The sequence below is a fragment of the Sarcophilus harrisii genome, chromosome 1, assembly GCF_902635505.1.
Source record: "Sarcophilus harrisii chromosome 1, mSarHar1.11, whole genome shotgun sequence".
Taxonomy (NCBI): domain Eukaryota; kingdom Metazoa; phylum Chordata; class Mammalia; order Dasyuromorphia; family Dasyuridae; genus Sarcophilus; species Sarcophilus harrisii.
This window is the reverse complement of record NC_045426.1, coordinates 679,718,705-679,739,459: the sequence shown is the minus strand read 5'-3', so window position 1 is coordinate 679,739,459 and position 20,755 is coordinate 679,718,705. Positions and strand designations below refer to the sequence as shown.

At 36.0% G+C, this 20,755-nt stretch overlaps 1 protein-coding gene across 1 annotated transcript in view; it reads right to left on the bottom strand.

Moving 5' to 3' along the window:
• Positions 1-20,755, bottom strand: part of TMEM132D (transmembrane protein 132D) — a 910,611-nt gene that overhangs the window by 268,041 nt on the left and 621,815 nt on the right. The gene's annotated exons all lie outside the window — the stretch shown is intronic.

Here is a 20,755-nt window from a genome sequence, read left to right as displayed (position 1 = left end):
AATGGGGATAATAATGGTATCTCTTTTAGTGTTGTGGTGAGTATGAAATGAGATAATGTATTAGGGGACTGGCCCCTAAGATCTCTTCCTAGCTTCAAATCTATGATATAATATATCAAATATAAAATTTAAATTTTATTGCAAAATTTTAAGTGTCACATAAATGTCTGTTATTATTATTATTATATTATATATAATATATATTATATTATATTATATTATATATTATTATTATTAATGACCAGACCATCTGGTATGACTTTTCCACATGTGAGTTTTAGTATCTTCTGGTAGCTACCGCAATTTTTGCTGAGATTGTGAACATTGCCGACCTGGAGACCAGGCTTTAAATTGCAATGAGACTTGGGTCTTACACGTGGCAGAGTCTGGGAGTTGTTACCATGCTGCTAATTGAGTTTCCAGTTCTTCTTCCTATCCCAATTTCATTTAATTTATAATGAGGTTAATTTGAAGGTTAACACCAACAGTAGAGCGAGCAAACAAACCATACACTGGCCAGTAGATTTGGCAAACAGGGAAAAAAGAAAGTTAATCAACAGATTGAGTGATATTAATTTTTTCCCCCTAATACAGCATTGGAGATGAGTAAACATGAGAAGAATGGGCCTTAAGCCAGTCCTGTGGAAAAGGTGGAAATTGCTAATTTGACTCAGAGTGTCAGACCAGCTGTACAGTTTGCCAATGAGTTTAATTATCCTGGCTGCCTTAGCCTCGGGCAGGGAGTGAGCTGAGGTATTCACTCTGAGATGTTAATTGTGGGATCAATATTGGAGGCAGTCCCAGTTTCCTGGCCACAGTTCTAGCTGGTCAGACTTCCCCTGAGGTGCTTTCCTCTACTCTGCTACCAAAGAGATTTTCCTAAAGCACAAAACTGACCATGTTATTCCTTTACTCCATAGACTCCAGCTGCTTCCTTTTGACTTTAGAATTAAGTAACTTAGGGGCAGCTAGGATGTGCAGTGGATAGAGTGGATAGAGCAGTCAGTCCTGGAGTCAGGGAGACCTAAATTCAAATATGGCCTCCAATATTGGACATGAGCTATGTGATCTTGGGACACTTAACCCTGATTGCTTTAACCCACCCCACAACAACAACAACAACAAAAGCTAGGAATACTTTTCTGCTTATTCTACTTGGAAATAAGACTGTTACTGGAATGAGGATGCTGAGAAGTAGTAGGTAGGAAGATGGACTAATGTGAGAAAAAGACAGCATCAAAGCCATGAGGTCCTGAATATGCTTGGGAGAGAAGCACTGGAATGGAATATGGATAGAATTATTGCCTAGGACAGACAGGGAAGGGCATTCATGGGGATCAGATTAACTTCGAAGTCCCACCTTCTGTGGAGGTCATGGGCAGCCCCACCTTGCTATTCCTGACAGAAATCCAAGTTAAAGTTAAATATTCCCTATAAATCTGTCCATGGTTTACATTATCTTTGTTGAACCCTATAGCCCACCATGACACTTTGACTTGTCTTTTCCCTCCCTCAAATCACATAATGTCGTCTCTCTTCTCAACCTCCCCACTATGCCATCTCTTCTTTCCACCTTGACTCATGGTGTCTTTCTCCCTCTTATAACTATCTTTTTTATGATGCTATTTATGATACTCCAGCTTCATGGAGTGTTCCCTTTCTCCTGATTAATTGTGAGTTCTACTAGGAAACTTTTTTTTTTTGAACATTAATTATTGAAACTCTTTCCTTGCTATGTGCTTTCCCAACTTTCTCATATTTACCACTCCTGGTGTCTATTATCACTCTTTATTTTGCCTGTAATCTCTTCTCCTAAATAGCCTACTTTTACAAAAGAAAATGACCATTGTGAATTCTTCACATGATAGAATCCCATACTTATCATTTGGAAATAGAAATTTCTAAGCCATATCAGTAGTAGATAGCTCCATGGAGTTAGAGTCATGATTCAGATGCTGCCTTACACATTTGTTAACTGTGTGACTGGATAAATTTCTTCACTCAGACTCAGTTTTTCCATCTCTAAATAAGACACAATAAAAGTTGTTTTGAAGATCAGTGAGATAAATGTATATAAAATGATTTGCAAACCTTAAAGGCTGCATAAATTTTAACTATAATTATTAGCCACAAAATTCTCTTTAGACCTTTGAACCAATAGAGTACAATAATATAGAATTCTAAAGTTTGCTAAGTACTTTTTATATATAATTTCATTTGAGTTTCACAACAACCTGTGGAGTAGGTATTATTGTCTCCATATTGCAGATGAGGAAATTGAGACCTAGAGAAATTCACTGAATTGGATTTAAATTTCCCCATTGTCATACAACTATTAAATAGCTGAGATGGGAAGTAAAACTTAGATCTGCCAGAATATAAACCTAGTATTCTATGATAATAAGCAATAATAATATTAGAATTCACATAATGCTTTAAGATTTGATTGCATTTTTCAGATATCTTATTTTAGCTTTATAATTACTCTTAGGGTTAGGTTCATTTACTATTCCCATTTTATAGATGAAAAAACTGAGGGAAACAGATTAAGTGGTTTACCCTGAATCACACAGATTGTTAAGTGTTTGAGTTTGGATTTGAAGTCAGATCTTCCTTACTCTAGATCTAGCATTCTATCTACTTCACCATCTAGCTGACATTATGCTAGTAGTCTTGGAGCAGGAATGGGGCATCTGAAAGCATTGAATCAGAGGGGATTTCAATATCATCCACTTTTCTCCCATTGCCAGTGTTAACTATGAGTTTCCAATAATTCTCCTTTCCCACTGGACCCCTAAAGATGGTAATAGGCTAACTTTGAACTTGGTACCCACAATAACAAATCTATTCACCCTCACACTCATTTGCCCCCACTGTACTCACCCACAGTCTTTTAGATTACCTCCAGGCTTTGAAAGGAGTCCCTTAACCCCATATTAGAGTGAAGGCAGTTGTCTTCATTCTGGAGAGATCAGTGAATCATACAGAATGACCACAGGAACATTATCTTATCTTTCCCCTAAAATCTATTTTTCTTTCCAGCTTCCTTATGATCACTGAAAGCACTATCACCTTCCAGCTATCCAAAAGATATCCTTGACTCTTTCTTCATTTTCATTTCATCTATTCAAATAATTGCCTGATCTTTATGTTTTTTTTTTTTTATCACAAAAACAGATCTTGCCTTTTCTCTGTCCCTTCATCCAACACTTTCATTCACATTTTCATAACTTAGTCCATCGGCCAGAATATAATAGCCTTCTAATTGACCCTAGGCACCTGTTACAATCTCTTTCTTAAGTCCAGTGTATACTCTACTCAGCAGCCAAGAGATTTTCCTAAAGTACAAGTATGACCATGTTATTTCCCTACTCTATAAACTCCAGTAGCTTCCTTTTGACTTTAGAATTAAATAGTATTTCATTTTTATCACAGTCCTTTTATTTTTTTTTTGTTAGTCAGGAATTTTTTTTTAAATTTTTGTGTGTTTTATAATGTATAAAATTTTTAGTCCAGTTGTATAGGCATGTATCATTTATAAATAAGTAAAAATATACATATTGGAAGTATGTGCTTAATTTTTTTTAACTGTTAGGGGTGCATGAACAGAAAATTTCAGATATTTTTGCACTTTGCTATGCTCCCTTTCCAAAATCCACTGTATTTCAAGTGAGAAGACCTGTCTTTCAGTCTTAGTGTTGAATAAAATATAAAATTCTCCGTTTGGAATTCATAACCTCTTTCCTTTCCAGTCTTTTCACACCTTATTCTCCTCCAGGCTCTCTGATCCAGTGAGGACAGGGACTGTCCTATTTTGGTCTTTGAATCCTTAGTTCCTGATAATAGCTAGCATTTATATAATACTTTAGGGTTAGCAAAAGGTTTTGTATGCTATTCCACTGATCCTCACAGTTACCTTGGAAGGTAGGTACTATTATTATCCTTATTTTTCTGATAAGGAAACTGAGGCTGGGAGAAATTAAAAGATATGTGCAAAGTTATAGAGGCAGTAAGTATCTGAGACAGGCTTTCTTGACTCCAGGACTAGCATGCTTTTACACAATCTAGGTACCAAGGCACAGTGCCTGGCACAGAATAGGTACTTAATAAATGTTTTGTAAATTGAATTTATATGCCCTAAAGGAGGAATTCTTTACCAAATTTGAATTAACAACCCTAAAATTGTGTCTATACACCATCAAGTGAATTAGCTGATTAGCATATGTAGCCAGCTAAAGGCTGTATCAATGCTGCTGACAGATGTTAGTTCAATCTGTCTGATGGTGGGATGAGTTCAGCAGGAATGCTAATGGGCCTGTTTTCATTTGTATAGAATGTTCTTGTTTCACAGTGAGCTCCTTCAACCCATGTTTGCTCATCATGAGTAGTGGCGGAGCCTTTTTAAAAAAAAAATAGATTGAGGAAAAGAGCTCTTGGAAGAAGAAGGGAAAATAATAAGACCATTGTGGAGTGAAGGGGAATATTCCCAAACCATATTATAAAGCAGTAGACATTAAAACCATTTGATACTGCTAAAAATAATTAACCAGATCAATGGAATGCACTGGAGAAGGGAGAATCACTAATTCAACAGTCCAGCTTTCCAAAAACGAAAAAATACAAATTACCTAGGAAAGAACTCCCTATTTGAGAAGAGCTGCAGGGAAAACTGGAAAGCTACCTGGAAGAAATTAGGCCCAAATCAGCATATTATACTCTATTCTGCAATAAATCCAATAAATCTCCACTGGCACCTCTTCTTGGCTCTAATTCCAAGGGAACACCATTGCTTACCAAATATAAGCAGATTACCATTAGGCAGATTGATTCAGTTTTTTTTTTACCCTTCAAAAACTTTCAATTTCCTCAAATGTAGTCCCCTTTGATTAGACGTATGGAAGGAGGACTAATAATCTCCTCCTTTATAGAGTGCTCAATTCAGAATTTTCCAGATAACTCCATTTTCTGTCAGCTTCTATGCTTAGTTTGGATTCTATAGATCATCATGCCCTGGTGCCAGCATCCCTGGTCTCCTCCACATCTCATCTTTCTTTTGTGTACTGTCTTCTCTATTATATTATAAGCTACTTGAGGGTAGAAATACTTTCCTTTACTTATTTGTATCCCATGCAACTAGCTCAGTGAGCAACTAGCTCAGCATTTAATAAATATTTATTGAATTAAATTGATACATAGCCTGAATATATTAAGGGTCATAATAAAAAATTTAAAAGAGAAGTAAATCATACACTACTCAGTCATACATGAATTCTTCACTAAAAAAGAGATGCCATTAATTACAAAAGATAAAATAGATGATTTTGATTCAATATAATTTCAAAGCTTTCATCCAATTAATAAAAATGTATAATGTTAGAAGCCATTGCTCAATATATAAATGGTCAAAGGAGATGGGGAAAAAAAACAGTTCTCAAAAGATAGTTGCAAATTGTAATAATAGTTAACATGTAGCACTTTAAAGTTTGCAAAGTAGCTGTGATATGTTATTTCATTTGAGTCTCACAACAACTACGTAAACTGGGTGCTATTATTTCTTTCATTTTGCAGATAGGAAGTTGAGACTAGAAAGTAAGTGCTGTATCCAAGGTCACAAAACTAATAATTTACAAGGAGAATTTTAACTTAGAATTTCCTGACTCATAGTGCAATGTCCTATTCATCAACTAGCTGTCAAAAATGCAAATTAAAGCAACATTAATGTTTCCTATCATTCTTAGCAAATGTGTAAAGATAACAAAAGATGATAATAATGTAGAGGAAAGTGGGGAAAGACAAATAAATTAATGCATTGTTGGTGGAATTGTGGATTAGTGTAACCATTGTGAAAAGTAAATTGGAATTAGGAAAAAAAAATTGCCTAAAGTGTCTATTTCTTTTGACTCAGAAATTCCATTGCTACACAAAGGAAATCGTTATAAAGTGTCCATATATACCAACATATTTATGGCAGCACTCTTTTCTAACAGAAAAAGTATTTATCAATTAGAGAATGACTAAACTAATTATGGGAAGTACATGTCATAAAATTTAATGTACTTTAAGAAATAATGAACATGGGGCATAGAAAACTTACATGAACTGATGATGCAAATTGAAATAAAGAAAACTAGGAAAACCATATGCACTGTGACTACATCAAATAAATGGAAAAAAATTCATAAAACAAAGATTAATATTTTGAAAATGCACATACACACATATAATCTTGACCTCAAAGAAAAGTTATAAGAAGCTCTCCCTCCCTCCCCCCCAAAAAAAAATGCTTTGAAGATGTAGAAGATTCATCATTGTTGAATACAGCACACAGACTCAGATTTTTTTCAATATGTTGCTTGGTTTTCTTGTTTTTTTCTCTTCTACTTATTTTTCATGTCTTTTAAAATCTCTGTTAAAAAAGGATGGCTCAATAGGCTTGTGATGGAGAGAGCCATCTACATCCAGAAGGATGACTATGAATGTGAATTACAACATAGTATTTTCACTTTTTTTTTGTTGTTGGTTACTTGCCTTTTTTTTTTCTTTCTCATTTTTTCCCTTTTTGATCTGATTTTTCTTGTGCAAAGATAAATGTGGAAATATGTTTAGAAGAATTGCACATGTTTAATCTATAATGGATTACTTGCTATCTAGGGGAGGGAGGGGTGGGAGGAAGGAAGGGAGAACATTTTGGAATACAAAATCTTGCAAGGGTGAATGTTGAAAACTATCTTTGCATGTATTTTGAAAATAAAAAGCTATTATTGAATTTTTTAAAGGGATGACTCAAAAAGGAGGAGGGAGGAAACAGGAGAAAGTGTTAGCCATTTGAAAACACAAATAGCAATTTTTAAAAATCTCTTTTTTTGTAAAAGAAAAGGCAATTGATTTCTGGCTTGCTACATTCCTTTCAGATAAATAGAAATCACTAAATGGTAAAATTTCCTGTTTTTTACATTTTAAGAGAAGGTATAGTACACTAGAAATGACACTGAATGTAGAATCAGCAGATATGAGTTCAAATTCTAACTCCCCTATTGCTTTTCTGTGTGACCTTAAGGGAGTATTTAAACCTCTCTAATCCTTAACTGCCTCATTTACAAAACAAAGGAATTGAACTAATCTACTTTTAAGTTTCCCCTTAGGTTGAAATCTGTGCACATGTACCTTAAGAGCTGTTAATTTAGCTCAGGGTCATTCATCCATAAACATTTGTTAAAGACGTACTATGTAGCTGACACTATACTATGTACCAGTACATCTTAGATAGAGCCTATAAATGGACTGAAGATTGGACCCAGAGTTGATAAGGAGAGTAGACTGAAGTGCTTTTGGAAAATTACACTTGTGTTTTCAACAAATCCCAGCTTCTCACTTAAAAAGAAAAAGACCAACTTTTTTAAACACAAAATTCTTTCCAGTGATTTTCCTGTGAGCAATGAAAGATTACATTCTTTAAAGAAGAAGTGAATTTGAAGGTCACCCAAAGGACAAAAGAGAAGCACAAAATGGTCATGAACAAGAGTAAGATGATATAAATGGGGAAATGTGGCATAAAAAATGTCCACAGAGAGTTGTATCATAAGGGAGAAAAAGTAGGTCAGTCACATGTTGGGAAAGCAAGATAACTGATGTAATATTGTCTGTTGCTGCTCTGGTATCCTTGTAATATGCAAAAAATTCAAAGAAGACTCTCGGCACATTGGATGAAGGATAGATCAATACATTGTCTCATGGATTCTCTCAACAACTCTATAATTCTGAGTCATAGATTATTTAGAATGAAGCTCCATTCACTGATCACCATTTTTTGCACCATATCTTCCTTCTTAGGTTAGACCTTCATTTTCCCCACATTTCTGTGGTGCCCTCTGGAAGTCCAGTTTTATTGTTAACAGGTTCATCTCTCCAGAAATTAATTTGTCACTATTTTGTTCCTACTTACAAGTATGGTAAATGAATCTAAAGTCATAAGTCTTATGTTTGAAGCTGAACAAAATTTTAGGATACATCGAGTCCAACCCCTTTGGTTAACAAATGAAGAAATTGAGGCGTAAAGATGTAAAGTGACTTGTCAAAATAATAAAGCCAGAAACTGGACTAGCTCTTCCTGACGCCAAATCCAATGCTTTATCCATGTCATCTTCCAATAAAAAAGAAGCTTATTGAGGGACTCTCATTATTCTCTTTACTTTTCCAACACCTAGGTGTTGGAATAGGTGCTTAGAATAGGTGGGTGGAATAATAGGTGCTTAGAAAATTTTTGAATTTAATTGAATAGATTCACTGAACACAGGGAGGATCCAAGGGTTATTGTAGTGATCCCAAGGTTGATAGGTCCCACCAAGCTGGGAAGGATTCTTGTTTATCCCTTATGCATGATTGTATATCTTTAGTCCAAAGATTAGTCACCCTTCACCAGTATACCCTCATCCTCAAGCCAACACAAAGTAATGACTGGATTGGCTCCAGGACTTCTTAAAGACATCTATGTCACAGAGAAGCTGCAACCTACCAAGTAGAAGAGTAGATCCACTTAATCAATCAAAACTCTTTGAAGTAATTAAGAATAATAACCATCATTTATATAGTGCTTTAAATTTGCAAATACTTTACAAATATCATCTCATTTGAATCTCACAATAACCCTGGATACTATTATTATGCCCCATTATACAGATAAAGAAATTGATTCTGTGAGAGATTAAATGACTTGTCCAGGTTCACACAGCTCTTTAAGTGTTGGTAAGGCTAGATTTAACTCAGGCCTTCCTGACTGGAGGTTCAGTGCTTTTAACCAATATATCACCTAGCTCCTTCTAAGGTGTCATTTGGTAATTATACTTTAAAAGAAGTCTGCTATTTTCTTCAAGGCCCAGCTCAGCTGACAGTTCCTCTGTGGAACCTGCTATGTCCTCCACAGCTGAAAGTCATTTTTCCTTCCTTATATTTCTCAGATTGCTTTGTATAGTCTTCTCCTTTTAATAAGGTTCTCACTGTCCTTGGTATCAGTGATCTATGTATATGCCTTCTCATTTCCCCTGCTCACCATTCTGCTGTCAGAAGTGAGAGCAAAAGCTATAACAAATCTGTCTTTATATCATCAGCCTTTAGGAAGGGTCTTTGCTCAGAGGAAGATGTACATGGTTGATAGAGACATTGTGTGGACTTGGAATCAAAAAAGATCTGAGTTTTAAACTTGCTTTAGACTTTTATTAGACACAGCTTAGTGGTACTAACCTAGAATAAGGTAGATCTGGGCAAAAATCCTGTCTTAAATAATTACAATGTGAGCCTGTATAGATCATATAATCTTTCTTAGACTGTTTTTCCATCTGTAAAATGGGAACAATAAGATTAAGTACCTCACAAAATAACAACAATGACAACAACAAGTAGGCTCTATATAGCATTTGAAGATTTGCAAAATATTCAGTCCTCATAATACCCCTGGGTAGTAAGTGCAATTCTTTTTTTCCAGTTTTACAGATGAGAAAACTGAAGCAAACACAGGCTAAATGACATGTCCAGGATCACATAGCTAATGAGGGTCTAAGGCTAGATTTGAACTTGCATCTTTTTGACTCCAAGTTCAGTAGTCTACAGTCCAGCACTGGGTCATCTAGCTGCTGTTATTGTTGTTGCTATTGTGACAACTACAGGAGGCAAATGTAAGGTGCTTTGCAAACCCTAAAGTACTATATCAATGTGAATAATTATTATTAGATACTTCATGAATGTTCACTGAATTGACCATTAAAGCTCTGAATGTACTTGGAGTGTTGGGAAACATAGAAATTGAACCCTGGCACAAACAAAATGGTATCCTGAGATTGGATGGCATCTATGATGGATTGAAGCTTTGATTAGTGCCTTTTTCCTATTGTAAAATCATGATATCACAGTTTTAAAGCTGGAAGGAATCTCAAATCATTCTGCTTACTTGCTCTTTCTACCCCTGCTTCATGGGTGAGGAAGAAGAGGGAAAGCAGCTTTCCCAAGATCACACAGTGACAGACTAGGGACCTGAACACCATTTCTTTGACTAAGTCCAGACCTCTTCCAATTGTACCCTCCCTACTTCTTTTCCTTTCAAGTCCAGGGAGGTAAAGGTTAGAATTGGTTTTGTAAAGCTTGAACAACTAACTTCATGTAGTATTTTTACTTTAATTTAAAAGTCTCAGTGCTCACAAATGGAAATTCTTGAAGTACCTATGTGACTTGGACCACATCTTTTTCACTCTCTGGGTCTGTTTTCTTATCTCTAAAATGAAGAGGTTGAAACATCAGGGATTCTTAACCTTTTTTAAACTGTCTTGTAACATTTTAGTAGTTTTGTAAAGCATATAGACAATTTTTTTCTGAAGAATGTTTTAAATGCATAAAATAAAATATATAGGATTACAAAGGTAATCATTATATTGAAATTAACCTATCTATCCATCCACCTATATTTATCTATGTAGCATCTAGCTAGCTATCAATCTATCTACCTACCTGTCTATCTAGTTATCCACCCATATCTATGTACCCATCTTTACCTCTGTTTCTACACATCTATGTATTATATAATCTCTCTATGTTCCTGAATCCAGAATAAGTACTTCTGAGCTAGATGATCCCTTCTCCCTTCTAACTCTGACATTGTATGAATCTATCAGGGCTACTTCCTTCTAGCATATGTCCCACTGAATGGTCCTAGCCAGCTTGATGATAGACTGAGACTATTACTTAATAGGAAAGACAATTGGCTTGCATAGAGAAGAACCTAAGTCAAGGTCATTCTTAAACATTAGCAGAGCTTAAGAACAACAATATGGATTTGTCACATTTTCAAAGTGAATGATGATACACAAAACGTTTTTTCTTTCAACTCCCACTGTGAGTAGGTGGTATAAATACACAGAATCTCAAAGTTGAATGGATCTCAGAGGTATCTAGCCTAATCCAAACTGAGTGGACATCACAGCTTCACTGTAATATATTCAAGAAGTGGCTAACCAATCCTTGTTTGAAGTCATGCAATGAGATGAAAGTCACTGTCTCTTGTAATAGTCCAATCCAATTTTGGAAAATTCTAATTATGAGAATGATTATTTCCTCCTTATATTAAATTTAAATTTATGTCTCATAAAATTCAGTCATTGCTGTTAGTAGTAAAAATTAGGAAATCTTATAAAGGGAGAATTATAACAGACTCTTCACAAATGGAAATGACTTGTCCATAATGGTCTAACATAATCATGGAAGTAGCATTTGAGTTCAAAATCTATATTATGTTACCTTTAGTCTTGAACTCCAGGATTCTTTGTTCCAGTAAAATATGGAAAGAACCAGCAACTCCATATAGAAGAATACAAATCATTAGTGATTCTTTCCCTAAATGGAGAAAGGAAAATCTAGACAATGATCTATGGTCCTGGATAAATGAACTCATTAGATGAGTCTTAATCAGTATTTAAAGACCTTTTCTTCTGGGGTGTTTTTTTGCTCAGAACCCACAGCGTTTCATAGGGGAACCTTCTATTAATAGATTAAGATTACCTGGACATAGGAATCAAGGAAATGTACAACAACTTGTCATTGGCTAGGGAAAAGGACCAGTGAATTTCATTGCATCTTAGCTTAGAGGAGGAAAAAAAAAATTATCATATTAAAGATGAAAAGAAATACCACTTCTCATAAAAATTAGTTTGGAGCATAAGAATATAACTACATCTTACTCTAGAGGTTTTTCCTCAGAGAAAATTATACCTTTTATCAAGTAATTTGGGACCAAGAGTCTTAACTGATTCTAACCCCTACTTGAAGCTTTGAGTGATAAAAGCATCTTAACCACTTCTCTTTAAACAAGGGCAAAGAAATTTGTTTATTTAAAGGTCACACAGGGCAAGTGCTTACAAGGTAGTAACAAAAAGTGATATAAGGACACTCTCAAGGTCTCTCTTAAGAACTTTAGAATTGATGATGTGGCATGGGAGACACTGGCACAGGACTGCCCATCATGGCGTGCCCTCATCACAGAAGGTCCTGTGCTCTATGAGCAAAGCAGAATTGAATTAGCTCAGAAGAAGTACAAGATTCTCAAAGTTAGAGAGTCCACCCCAAATGTTCTGTTTGTGTCCGGCCCCTGTCAGAGCATTCTGAGCTCATATTGCTCTGTTCAGCCACAGTTGGACACTCCGTAACTCGACTCTAACATAGTCATGTCATTTTGATCCTCCTTGACAATGAAGGATAACAACTAACCATGTGCTGGTGTGTTTCAAATGAAATAACATATGTAAGGCACTTTGTAATGAATGTGCTCTACATATTAATATTAATGTTGCTGTTGATAATGAATGTATCCATAGTTTCACTATTATAGGGAACTCCCTAACAAGGAAATTCCATCAATACAGATCAGTATCTTCTCTTGCAACTTACAGCCTTAGAGAAGCCTGTAATACTAAGAGATTGTCAAGCCCATATATCATATCAACATGCATTTATTAGGACCTATCTATCAGGCATTGTGCTAAGCTCTAGGGATACAAAGCAATGAAAAACAATCCCTGATCTCACAGTGTAATGAGGAATGTTAAGTGACTTGAACAAAGATAAATGTATTGACTTGAATAAAGATAAATATATCAGGAAATGTCAAAGATGGCACTTAGATCCAGGTTTTCCTAATTCTGAGACTAGCTTTTTAGCCATTCTGTCAGAGTGAGTCAAACTCCCGTTCTTCCTTTTTTTCCTCCTTCCTCTTTATCCTCTTCCTTCTCCATTTCTTCCTCTTCATTACTCCCCCTCCATCTCTTCTTTCTTTCCACCTCTCCTTTTTTATTAAAATTGGGGTGTTTTGTATGCAAATATGAGAAGAAAAGCTGTTTACATCTAAATAGATAGTTTTGTGTAACAGAGAGACAACTGACCTGAGAATCAGAAAGTTGGAGCCCTACCTCTGACACATACTAAGAAGTGTGACCTTAAGAAAGTCACTTAACCTCTAAGTGCCCCAGATAATTCTCTCAGACTAAAAAATGGTATTGGTATCAATCCCACATTGGTATCAGATCATTCCTCAGTCCTCTTTGCTGGGAAACTTTTCCAGATCATATTCTTTAATGACTGGTATCCTATATGGTTTTATTTTGGGCACTCTTTTCTTCTCCCTCTATACTAGTTCACTTGGTGGTCTCCCTAGCTATCATAGATTTAATTATCACTTCTATGCTGATATTTCCCTCTCCTTCTCTGACATCTCTGCTAAGCTTCAATCTCAGTCCCTTTCAGATTTCTTGAACTGACTTGCAACATTTCTAAAGCTAAACTCTTTATCTTTCTTCCTAAAATTTTGTCCCCATCCTAAATTACCTTTTACTATCTAAGGCACTCCCATGCTGCCAGTTGTCCACTCTCCCTACCTGAGTGTCATGGTTGATTCTTCACCATTTTTCAGTCACCATATCCAACCTGTTACCAAGGCTTGTTGATTCTACCTTTGCAACATTAGTCAAATTTGCCTCCAGTTTCTCCTCTGATGCTATGACCAGCCTGGTGCAGGCCTTCATTACTATGTGCTCAGACTATTGCAATAACTTCTTGGTAGGTCTGGCAGTCTCCCTCTCTACACTCCAGTTCACCCTCCAGTCAGCCACTGCAGTTATTTTCCTAAAGAATTGTTCCAACCATGTCACATACAAACACCCCACTAACCACAACTCCCTACACACACACACACACACACACACACACACACCCAGCATTTTCGCATCCTCTCCATGACCAATACATCTCTCAGTTCTTGGCATTTTTATTGGCTGTCTCCCATCCCTGGAATGCTCTCTTCCTCATCTCTGCCCATAGAATTCCCAAGCTTCCTTTAAGTCTCAACTAACATCCTATCTTCTATAAGGAGACTTCCCCAAACTTTCTTAATTCTAGCTCCTTCATTCTGTTAGTAATTTCCTATTTGTTCTGTACCTATAGCTTGTTTGCTCATCTTCATTTGCTGATTGTCTAATCCATTAAATTGTGAGTTCCTTGAAGGAAGTGTCTGCTTTTTTGCCTCTTTCTGCATCCCTAGGACTTAGCACAATCTGGTGCAAAATACGTACTTAATATATATGCTCATTGACTGACTGATTGACACTAGAGTCATCCTTCAAAGAATTCCTTATATCAATGAAAGCACTGGGGTAGTACAACTAATAACTGACATTCACAGAGTGTTTTTGTTTGTTTGTTTGTTTTTGTTTTGTTTTGTTTTGATTTTGGAAGTCAATGAGGGTTAAGTAACTTGCCCAGTCACACAGCTATTAAGTGTTAAGTGTCCAAGGCTGGATTTTACCTTGTGTCTAAGGCTGGATTTGAACTTGGGTACTCCTGGCTCCAAGGCCAATGCTCTATCCACTTCACCATCTAGCTGCTCCCAGCACAGGGAGTTTTGGACAATACTTCACACATGTCATTTCATTTGTTTCTCACAACAATCTTCTATGATAGGTGCTCTTGTTATCCCTACTTTATAATTAAAGAAATGAAGACAACTTAAAGTTAAGTGACTCTCCAAGAGTCACACAGCTAGGAAATATCTGAAGCTGAATTTGAATTTAGATCTTCCTAATTCTAGATCTAACATTTCATTTACTGTGCCACCAGAATCTTTATAGAGAAACAACTTCATAAAAATAAAATGGTAAGCAGTGGGTTCCTGCTACATAGAGCTCTTCAAGGAGAATGATGCCTTTTTATTTGTGCTGTTTTATAGGTCAAGAAGAGGTGAATTTTGATGTAGAGCCTTGGACTATGAGTAAGGATCCTATCTTGAGATACTTACAGTTATGTATCCCTTATCAAATTAATTTCTTTCTCTCTCAATTTTCTCGTCTATAAAATGGGAGTAATTATAGGACCTACCTTGCAAGGTTGTTGCAAGGAGCAAATGAGATAATGTATGTAAAGGACTGAATGAACACTAGCTATTAATAATATTAATGTTATTAGATTAAATGTATAATTACATTATAATGGTAATGTTGATGACCACATAATTAGTATTATATGTGATATAATAAAATGTAATGTATAATAATTATATTGTTATAATTAATAATATTATTATAGATGATAGGACTAGATCACATCAGAGACCACCTTTCAGCTCTGTAATTCTATGTTTCCCAAGGGATATAGTGAGTTCCTATGACAAGGAGAAAATCTTGAAATTAGAATGCAGGCAATTATTATGCAAATGATATTGCCAGTTCATTTTCAAATGTCCCCTTTGGAATTGTCCCATTCCATTTCAAACTATGTGAACATGCATTAATTGTGTATCTACACCATCTCTTGTTCTGAGTTAGATATTAGCCAATGTAGGAGAGGATATGACAGTATTCTCTATCCTCAGTATCCCAGGATTTCAGAGCTGAAGGGGATCTCAAGGCCTTCTAGTCAAAGCCCACCTATCCTTGAACAAGAAAATCTCCTATAATATCCCATACAAGTTCCATCTTGTTTCTTCTTGAATACTTATAGCAAGAGGGAATTCTTAACTTACCAGGGAGTTCATTCTACATGGGCATAAGTCTAGTTTTTTCTTGGCATCAAAATCTAAACCATCTCTGTCTTTGCAACTATTTCTGTTGTTTCTTGTTTTTCCCTTGGATTAAGTGGGACAGTTATCATTGTCTTCTTTTTGAGAAGCCTTGAAGACTATGACCATATCCTTTCCATCTCAAGTCTTTTCTTCTCTGTCCTTCAACCAATCCTAAAATTTGCATAATAAACCTGGATATTCTTTTCTGGTTATTCTCTAACTTATTATTCTATATCTCAAAATGTGGTTTGTCATTGGTTCTTATTGTTAAGTTATTTAAGTTGTATCTGACTCTTCATGATCCCATTTTAGAATTTTTTGAACAAAAACACTACAGTGGTTTGCCATTTCCTTCTCCAACTTATGGACGGGAAAATCGAGGCAAAGAAGATTAATGATGTACCCAGGCCCATACTGTTAGTATGTATCTGAGGCCAGATTTGAACTTATAAAGATGAGTTTTCCTGATTCCAAGGCCAGTTCTCTATCCACTTTGCTATCTTGCTGCCCCTGAAGTATGTTACCAAGAACTGAACAGAGAAATGGGGATATTATCTCATCAAGATTCTAATTTCATTGAAGAAAAGGATTTATACCCATTATTACAATTAGAAAATAATTAAAAAAAAGACTTTTATCTGAAAATAATAACTACAATTGATGTAGGACTTCAAAAGGTTTGGTTTTTTTTTATTTTTGGCTGTTGTTTTAGTTTTTTAATATAGCACTTACCACAAATTGTATCATTTGCACCTTAGAGTTGTTATGTGAAGTGGGCTCTATACATATAATTATCCATAGTTCACAGATAAAGACCTGAAAAGAATTGTAAACTCATACATACAGAGCTAAGTGAGATCTTTGGGGGTCATCTAATTCAATCCTTTATTTTATATCATACATGAGGAAACAGAGGTTAGAAGATTTAGCCAAGCTCACATAGGTATTAAGTAGCAGAAGGGAGATTTAAATGTAACTCCTTGATGTTACTTAGGCACTTAAGCTGTTTGGAGTCAGAAAGACCAGAATTCAAATTCTACTTTAGATACTCCTAGTTGTGTGACTCTGGGCAAGTCACTTATTTACCTCAGTTTCCTCAACTGTCAAGTAAGAATAACAGCAGCACTTACCTCACAGGGTTGTTGTGAAAATCAAATGAAATAATATCTGTAAAGTACTTTGCACAGAGTCTGGTACATAGTAGGCTCCGTTTATTTTTTTAATATATTAATGTATTTCTTTTTAATTGCATTTATTTTTCTGAACTTCAGAAATAAAACAAACATTTCCATAATTGTCCATGAAACAGCAAATGGACTTAAAAGCTTGTTCTCCCTTTTATGATTTCAAATCCAGTATTTTCTTTTTCCTTCATGGTTTACCCAGTGTTAGAAAATTGTCAGAGGTAGTATCTGAGACCAGTGTTTCTCCTACCTCCAATTTCAGCATTTTTTCCCATGATACCATGCTGCCAGTAAATGCAGAGAGAGCTATGACTTGATAAAGGTGACAGTTTTAGAAGACCTATGTATGCTTCCAGAGTGCAGTATGCTGAAAGCACTTAATATATGCTTACTGAGTTGCAGTGGAATAGGAATTAGACTTGTTCTACTTGGTTTCCCTAGGGCGGAACTAGGAATAATTAGTAGGAGTTGCACAGAAGCAAATTTCCACTTAAAGTCAGGAGAGAAAAAAATCTTCCTAGTAATTAGAGCTATGTAAAAGTGGAATTGAGCTGCCTCAGGAGTTAGTGGATCTGCCCTCACTAGGGGGTTTTGAGCAATGACTGGATAATTGTTTGCTGGGGTGGAGGGGTGTTGTAGGAAGGATTTTTATGCAGGTATCAGTTGGACAGAGAGCCTCTGAGGTCCCTTCTCACTCAGAGATACTGTGGAACAGCTGGAGGCAAAGAACAGAGTGGGGATGTGACTCAGCACCCCCTACCTTCCCCCCACCCCCAGCCAGAAGAGAGAGAGAGACAGCCAGGGAACAGTATTAAAACTCATCAGAACAAAGGCGCTGAAGAAGAGCAAATTCAAATAATTACCTATTCAAGATAAATGACCTTGTCTTCCCCCGTAATGGAAACAGTAATAGCCCGAAAGGAGAATCAGTCTAGTCCCAGGTAAAGGGGAAATGTGGTGGCTTTAAAAGCATGCTAGTTAACAACAGCCAGTCCTCCTCATCCCTTTGCTGCTGTTCCAAAGCATACAATCACACCCCTAGCTCCTGTAATTAATGGCATAATAACTAACTTGCTGTCACTAGGCAACTGTCCATGGTCCTTTTTTATTGGAAGATTGATTTTGGGTTTTCTTTCAGCACTTCATAAGAGCACATGCCAATATTTTCTAATAAATGGTCTGGGAGGAGATAGCAGCCAGTCATCAGATAGGTCAACTCATGATTCACTTCTGACAATAAGGTAATTTTGTGACAAGAAACGACAGGAGACACTGTATGTGGGTGAAAGTCCAGCATGCCCTATCATCTTCTGTGGGGAAATTCACTTGGCTTATTTGTTTTTCTGCAGTTTTCTCTTATTTGCATGGAGAGAGAGAGAGGGAGAGAGAGAGAGAGAGAGAGAGAGAGGGAGAGAGAGAGAGAGAGAGAGAGAGCAACAAAGACAGAGAGACAGAGACAGAGTCAGAGAGACAGAGACAGAGACAAAGAGGGAGAGACAGAGAGACACACACAGAGAGTGCTATGGGAGTATTTTTGAATCTGCTAATCAAATAATTATATTCAATCAACAAATAGAAGCTGTGGTATACTGAAAAGAGAGCTGTCCTTGGAGTCAGAAATGGATTGGATACATATAATACTGCTTCTGATACCTGTCAGTCTTTCAGCCTCTCAGTGTCATTGGGAAGTTTCCCAACATTACTACAGTGCAGAACAACTATTGATCTCTATGGGAAGGAGTTTCCTTAAGGAGAGTTCTCTACAAGAAGGAAGTTAGAAAACTATTTAAACAAATAATGTGCCCAGAGACATTAAGTAATATAGACTTAAGAAAGAAGAGATGTTGGAAAGAGTGCATTGAAAATGTGTAGGTGGGCTCTCTGTTAGTCCAATTTTAAATCTCAAGGAATACATAGACTATTTACTAGAGTTGTTGACAGTATAGAAACCACTATTGTCAAACACATTCACCTTCAATTATTCAATAATAACCTACTATGTCCTGGACCCTATGCTAGTGTTGGGATACAAAGTCAGAAAAGGAATCATCTCTAATTTCACAGACTTTATATTCTATTGCCAAAGGTTCATGGATTTGGTATTGAGGGACCTTAGACATTATTGAGTTAAGTTCCTTAATTTACAGTTGAAAAAACTGAGACATGAAAAAGTTAACTGATTTGTCTTAGTAGACAGGATTTAAATCTTACTCTTTCCAATTCAATATATAAAGCACTACTCTTAGATTCAGGAAAACCTGAATTCAAGCCCAGTTTCAGACACTCACTAGTTGTATGACCTTGAGTAAGTCACTTATTCTATGCCTTAATCCACTGGAGAAGGAAATGGCAAAGGATTCCTCTATCTTTGCCAAGAAAACCTCATGGACAATATTGGTTTGCTAATATACCCACCGGCATGGCTCCAAAAAGTCACATAGAGTCAGGCACATTGAATGACTGAAAACAATAACTCTCTGACTTGAGATCCAGCTCTCTATCCATTATTGCAGAGGACCTGGGCTGTCCAAACCAGATTAAAATGTAGTCAGGAAATCAGGAAATATTTACCAAAATAAAGAAAACAAAGCAAAATATAGATAACGTTGCATTTTATAACTAAGTCAATATCCCCTGCAGGAATCCTTACCTATAGATTAGTGGCCCTTCTTTCTATTTGATTTTTTTTTTTTTTTTTTTTTTTTTTTTTTTTTTTTTGCTGAGGCAATTGGGGTAGGTGACTTGCCAGGGGTCACACATTCAGGAAATGTGTCTGAAGCCAGATTTGAACTCAGGTCCTTCTGACTTCAGGGTGGTGCTCTATCCACTACACCAACTAGCGGCCACTCTTTTATTTTTGACATCACTATATATATCACCCATCACCACATGCTTCCATCTTACATCAATCTTGGATCTCAGTGTTATTCTCATGAAAGAAAGCTGTACAGGTAGCCACAATCTAGAAATTAAAACCTACTCAGTATTACAGAATGATCAATGTGATCTGAGGGTGGTTGGGTCTATGTGGTCTTATGGGAGTTAAAGCCTTTCACAAATGTTCTAGTCTTGGCAAGCTGATCCTAGGAATCTTTGAATGAACTCATCTTGAGCAGATCAGATAACCATCACATGAACTGTTTGAACTATTTTGTTGTGCGTATACAGGTACACTTATAGACATATCAGTCCTTCTAGAGAAGGGGACAAGCATTTATAAAGTACCTACTATATGGCAGGCACTCTGCTAAATGCTTTACGAACATTATTATCTCATTTGATTTCTAGATGATAGATTCTTAGACTTATTTTGTCTTTGTCTTTGTCCAGAGAAGCCCTTAGACCCTTTTCTGTATTTTTTAATCCATAAAATAAAATACATAGCATTACAAAGGAAAACAATGCTATTAAAATATAATATTTTTTTTGTAAAATCTATGGTTCTTGAGTTAAGACTAGCTGTTCTAGACATCCCCTATCTACCTGTCTCCCCCCTTCCTCTGGAGGAAAGAGAGCAATCTGGTCCAACTATGTCAACTATTCATCTTGTAGTCTAACACAAGGCTTTTCAAACTGTTTCCATTTGTTATCCCTCTTCTTTTTTTTATATCTTTTAATTTTTCCAAATATATCCAAAGATAGTTTTCAGCATTCACCTTTGTAAAACCTTGTGTTCTAAGTTTTTCTTCTTTCCTTCCTCTTTCCTCTCTCCCCTAGATATCAAGCAATGCACTGTAAGTTAAGCATGTGCAATTCTTCTAAATATATTTCCATATTTGTCATGCTGTGCAATAAAAATCAGATCAAAAGGGGGAAGTCACAAGAGGAAAAAATACAACAAGAAAACAAAAAACACCACAACCAAAAAAGATGGAAAGGCTATGCTTTGATGCACATTCAATCTCCATAGTTCTCTCTCAATGAAGAGAACTCTTTCCATTACAAATCTATTGGAATTGTCATAAATCATCTTATTGTTGTAAAG